The sequence below is a fragment of the Lathyrus oleraceus genome, chromosome 7, assembly GCF_024323335.1.
Source record: "Lathyrus oleraceus cultivar Zhongwan6 chromosome 7, CAAS_Psat_ZW6_1.0, whole genome shotgun sequence".
NCBI classification, from domain to species: Eukaryota; Viridiplantae; Streptophyta; class Magnoliopsida; order Fabales; family Fabaceae; genus Lathyrus; species Lathyrus oleraceus.
In genome coordinates this window covers 417,713,975-417,719,974 of record NC_066585.1, presented here as the reverse complement: position 1 = coordinate 417,719,974, position 6,000 = coordinate 417,713,975, and positions in this window count along the sequence as shown.

Here is a 6,000-nt window from a genome sequence, read left to right as displayed (position 1 = left end):
TTGGAAGCAATGCAGTCCCTAAAAAAGGAAGAGACGAAATATAGAAGGAAGCGATGAAGGGAAAATCATGACTCGTGTATTTAAAGCGTCTGTTTTGTCCCGTAGACTGGGAAGAATAATCATCTCAGAACTAGTAGGTCATATACACCATTACAGGGACATGATATCAACGTTCCTTATTGCATGCACGCAAATATGCGGGCAACACATATCATCTAGTCCTTCCCAAGACTGTTTCATCATTACACAACATTAAATGCATCACTTATCCAAAATCCAACCCTTACTTCTGTCTGAGTCACGACCTCAATATCGTTGAGTGAATGGAGTGAATATATTGATATGTCAAAGATTATAAGTATACATAGTCCCACGACAGGAAAATATTTGACAAAAGACTATTGTTAATTCTTTCTCAACCTCTACTTACCTTAACTTTTCATATATCAAACAGTCTTCATATATTCGATGTATTTGTATCGTGTTGGCTAGTCATATTTCATATTATTCTTAAATGAATCTAACATCTACTCGTATAACATCAACTAATTAAAACTCTAATTAATCTTATTAATTAATTAATTTATTAATAATATTATTAAAATATAATAATCAAATTAAATATTCTATAAAACATTTTTAAATGAGTGTGAATCAAATCGGTATCTCAAGAAATATATCATTAAACTATTCCCACCAAATAAAATATACGAGAAGAAAGATAGATCAAGAATTTTGGGTCAAAATGCATAGCATATATATCAGTTATAGATCATTTACACGGCTCAGCTAAATTATGAAATTGTTAGGGAGAAAAAAGAAAAAAGAAGAGAAAAAAAAGAAAAAGAAAGCTAAGTAAGGAATTGGAATTTGTCATGCTCTGTTTGTGTCAAATTGGGCAACGTCGGTTGATTCAATAACGATGGAATTAGGAAACACCCCTTAAATTTCCCCCGCACCAGCTTTTTGAATCACCAAAATGTTATACCATTTCAGACCATTTTTTTCTCTTTTTCTCTTTTCTTTTTCATTCTTAATTTACAATGAAATGTGATTCAAATAAACAATTTGACACCGGAAGTTTCCACATTCCACACTAATTTTGTGCGTGGGATATATTCTAATAATAAATAATAAAATAAATGTCCATATAAACCATAGCTGTCATTTTTAATTCAAATTCATCAAATATGAGAAATTAATAGTAATATCTTCATTCATCTTAAAGAACTTGCCTTAACAAAAATCATGAAGCTGTCTTAGAATAAGAACGTTAACAGGCTTCTTTTATTAAAAAAAAAGTTTAACAAGTTAACAACGTGTTTTTACTCATTTTTCTTATCAAACCCCTCCTTTTACTAAATTACATGTTCTCATTGTCATGACTGCATAATCTACTAACTGTATGGTAGGTTTCATTTTAGAATATTAAATTAAATCTAGACCATTTTTATTGGTTGATCAGTAAATCGAAAACTTAATTTAATTTATCTTTTATCCGATCATGTTATTAATTAGATAATTTATATAATTAAAATGATAATCACAACCGTCTCAATTAATATTGAAGTCAAAAACGAAATCTAAAAAAATCATTTTTAAAATTCATTTTTTTATATAAATAATTTAAATAAATTATATTTTTTCTGTCTTTTTTGAGATAAAAATTAAATAAACACATATAATTGATGTCTTATAAAAAAACTTCAATAAATAATAAAGATGATTCATTTAACCTTTGTTGAAATATTGTTGATCATAAATAAGATTTTATTAATTTTAATTTAAAAAAATATATAGGACAGAAGTAACACTTACCAGAATTTAACATTATTTTATAAACAATATATGTATATGAAAAAGAATAAATTCTTTTTAAATAATTAAGTATGTCAATTCCTACTACGAAAAATTCCTCTCACAACGGTTGGAAAAGAGGTATCATCATAGTTGATCAACCGTTGTAACGTAGGGTGTAGTTGTAAGCATGATGTTTTGCACTACGGGTGTGTGACTGTTGTGATAAACTAAGTATAATGCTATTTATCACCACATTATAGTAAACAACCGTTGTGCAATATATAAAGGTCATGAATTTGATTTCCAACGATGTTGTGTTATATAATATTTGGCCCGCTACCTATCACCACGGTCTTCTTAAACAACCGTGGTGGAATACTTTGTTTCTTTATTGTTTTTTTTAACTTTTCATACATACCCCTTTTTTTATATGTATTTTATGTTGAGGGAGTTTTTTTACTAAGGAGCATTGAACATTGTGGGACTTCTTTTTTTTAGAGCAACACCTTTGTGAGGGATACAACACATATTCATCTAAAATCTTAAGTGGATAGGTGGGTGGGTTCTCTCACTTATAAATGCTCAAGTCTCCATATTTTCAATCAATGTGAGACAATTATCCACACTACTCACACTTGATACATTCTCAATTTTTATACATATATTACAAACCTAAATAATTTTTACATCAATCTCAAAATATAGCAAATATACATTTACAAAACAACTTCCATGCATCCTCTCATCACCATATCACCACCACCATTACAATCATCAATAACACTTCTTCATTTCCAATACAACACAGCTCCACCAATACTCACATTTCCAAAACTACGAAAAACAACCTAAAACCAGGGGAATATTTTCTATCATCTTTCTCAACAACAAAAAAAACTATGCAGCAAAACAAAAACAGAAAAACATCAATCAACTATAAATAAATCAGTAAAATCGAAAAATATGAAAAAGAGATTGTTACACAAAATCATGTTTGATCACCCTTGTCAAATAATGCATTGATGGAAAACGCCCAACGTATACAAATGTATTTTAAGTCATTGAGGGAGAATGGTGCAATGTCGTTAAATGTCTACATAAAAAAGTGAAGAAAATTGAATATCGCATGATTTAAAATATAATAGCAAACTTAAACATTAATATGTTATTGTAAACATTTTATGATATAATATGTACTTGATCCCAAGAATCAACAATACTGACAGAGACAATATTTAACATGTGTTTCATGACTTAATATCCACACTGGTCATGAATATATAACCACATATGCATGTATGTGAGTATATATATATATATATATATATATATATATATATATATATATATATATATATATATATATATATATATATATATATATATGTGTGTGTGTGTGTGTGTGTGTGTGTGTGTGTGTGTGTGTGTGTGTGTGTGTGTGTGTGTGTGTGCACGTGTGTGTGTGCGTGTGCGTGTGTGTGTGTGTGTGTGTGTGTGTGTGCGCGTGTGCACGTTTGTGTGTGTTTGTGTTTGTGTGTGTGTGTGTGTGCGCGCGCATGCGTGTGTGTGTGTCTGTGAGTGTGTGTATGTGTGTGCGTGTGCATAGTACGTGCGTGTGTGCGTGTGCGTGTGTGCGTGTGTGTGTGTGTGTGTGTGCGCGCGCATGCGTGTGAGTGTGTGTGCACTGTATTATAAAAAATGATGCCAGAATTATAAAGTATAATTGATTTCTTGATCAATAAGAAACCCACAAGACTAGAAAATAAGAAAATAATAAGAACACAATGAAATTGCTTATAAACTGTTATTCTCTACTTTCTCTTTGAAATAAGATTACAGATGTTATAGAATAACAAATAACCCCTCTTACCCTAATTACGATTTTCCTTATGCAATGATGAGAGACTAGTATGTTATTTATAAGAAAACTAACATATTAAACTAATGGGCTTTTACAAACAGGCTCATTACACAAGCTAACTTAGAGAATAAGCTAACTTAAAAAATTTGGCATAACAAACAGGCCCAATTCGACAAGCTAGAAATCCTAGCATAGTTCGACTACATCATGTGAATAGATGATGACATACTAAGGTCCTGTCGAGTTTTCGAAGCAATAAGCTACCCTTCGACCATACTAGAGTTCAATCTAATATCTCACAAATCTCCACCTTGGAACAAACTTTATAGCATCAAGGGAATAAACTAGCTTTCTTCATGCAGCTTTATCAACTGCATACAATGGAAAAACTTGCAACTTGATAATGTCTTGGTGATCATATCAACGATAATGATCTATCAAAACCTTCAACACTTGGACTTGTCCACGCTCGATTACCCCTCTGACGAAATGCAACTTCACATCGATGTGCTTGGTTCGCTCATGATAGGATAAATTCTTCAACGGGTGAATAGCACTTTGACTATCACATTTAACAATGATAACTCGACCTTGAAGTTTTAGTTCTTTAGCAAAAGCTTAAAGCCACAATGCTTCTTTCACAACTTCAGTGAGGGCGATATATTCTGCTTCAGTGGTTGATAAGGCAACAACCTTCTGAAGTGTTGCTTTCCAACTAATTGATGTGTCAAACATAATGAACACATATTCATAAATATATTTTATGGAATCCATACAACCTGCATAATCATAGTCGACATACCCTTCGATTTCTGCTTTACTATTTTCACCACATGTTCCACCATAAATCAGGACTCTGTTTAGAGACCTATTTATGTACCTTAGAATCCACTTCAATGCTTGACAGTGAGCCTTTCCAGGATTCACAGTGTACCTACTTACAAGACTTACTCATATGCTATGTCGGGTCTAGTACAAACCATATCATACATAAAAAAACCTATTATGTTAGCATATGAGATGTTATTCATATAATCTCTTTCGACCTCAGTACTGGGACACTGATCTGCACTCAACTTGAATTGAGGGTTTGTCGGAGTCACAACATGCTTTAAATTCTACATACCAAACTTGTCAAGAATCTTCTATAGGCATGTCTCTTGAAATAAGCATAATTTTGACTTCTTTCTGTCTCTTCGGATGTCAATCCCAAGAATCCTGGATGTTGCTCCCATATCCTTCATATCCAACTCCTTATTGAGTACAACCTTCACCTTCATTACATCCTCGACATTGTTTCTTACTATGAAAATATCATCCACATAAAGAAACAAAATAACAAATGAATTTCCAGGTCGAAATCTAAATTAAACATAGTGGTCAAACTAACTTCTAATGAAACCTATGTGTGCCATGAACTTGTCGAATCTCATATTCCACTGTCGAGGAGATTGTTTCAGTCCATATAAATATCTATCCAGCTTGCACACATAATCTTCCTTACCCTTTTCTGCACACCCTTCAGGTTTCCTCATCGGGATTGTTTCTTCTAGATCTCCATACAAGAAAGCAATCTTCACATCCATTTCTTCCAATTCTAGGTCGAATTGTGCCACTATGGCAAGTAACGTTTGAATGGACATGCGCTTCACAACAGGAGAAAACATATAATTAAAGTCGATACCTTCTTTTTGAGCGAAACCCTTGAGACCAATCTTGCCTTGTATCTCTTCGACGTCACTCATTTGATTCCTTCCTTAACTTTGAAAATCCACTTACAACTGACTAACCTGGCTCCAACAGGTTTCTTGATCATTTCCCAAGTGTGGTTATCATGAAGAGACTTCATCTTATCATCCATGGACTTCAGCCATCCAGTCTTATTTCGACTCCTCATAAATTCCTTATAGTCTCTAGGTTCTTCATCTAGAATCTCACTTGCAGAGATTAAGGCATAACCTATGAGATTTGCATACCCAAGTCTTTGAAGTGGCTTGATGACTCTTCTCGGGATATCTCTTGCCAACAGGTAGTCATCGATAGTTTCCTCGTGATCCTCAGTATCTTTAACATCTTGTGATTCTTCTTCAACTTGATCTGGGATATGCAATTCAGCTCGACATGCTCCACCTCAACAAGAATCTCTTTTTGTTCCATCTTTTCTTCAGATATCTGTTCACTTTGACTAACTTCATCAATTTTCTTGAAATCCATCTCATCTTCATTAAAAACTACATCTCAATTGGTGATACACCTCCCGTGACACGGCTATAGGCACCATAGCCTATAATCTTTTACTCATTCAGGGTATCCCATGAACATGCATCTTAGAGCTCTAG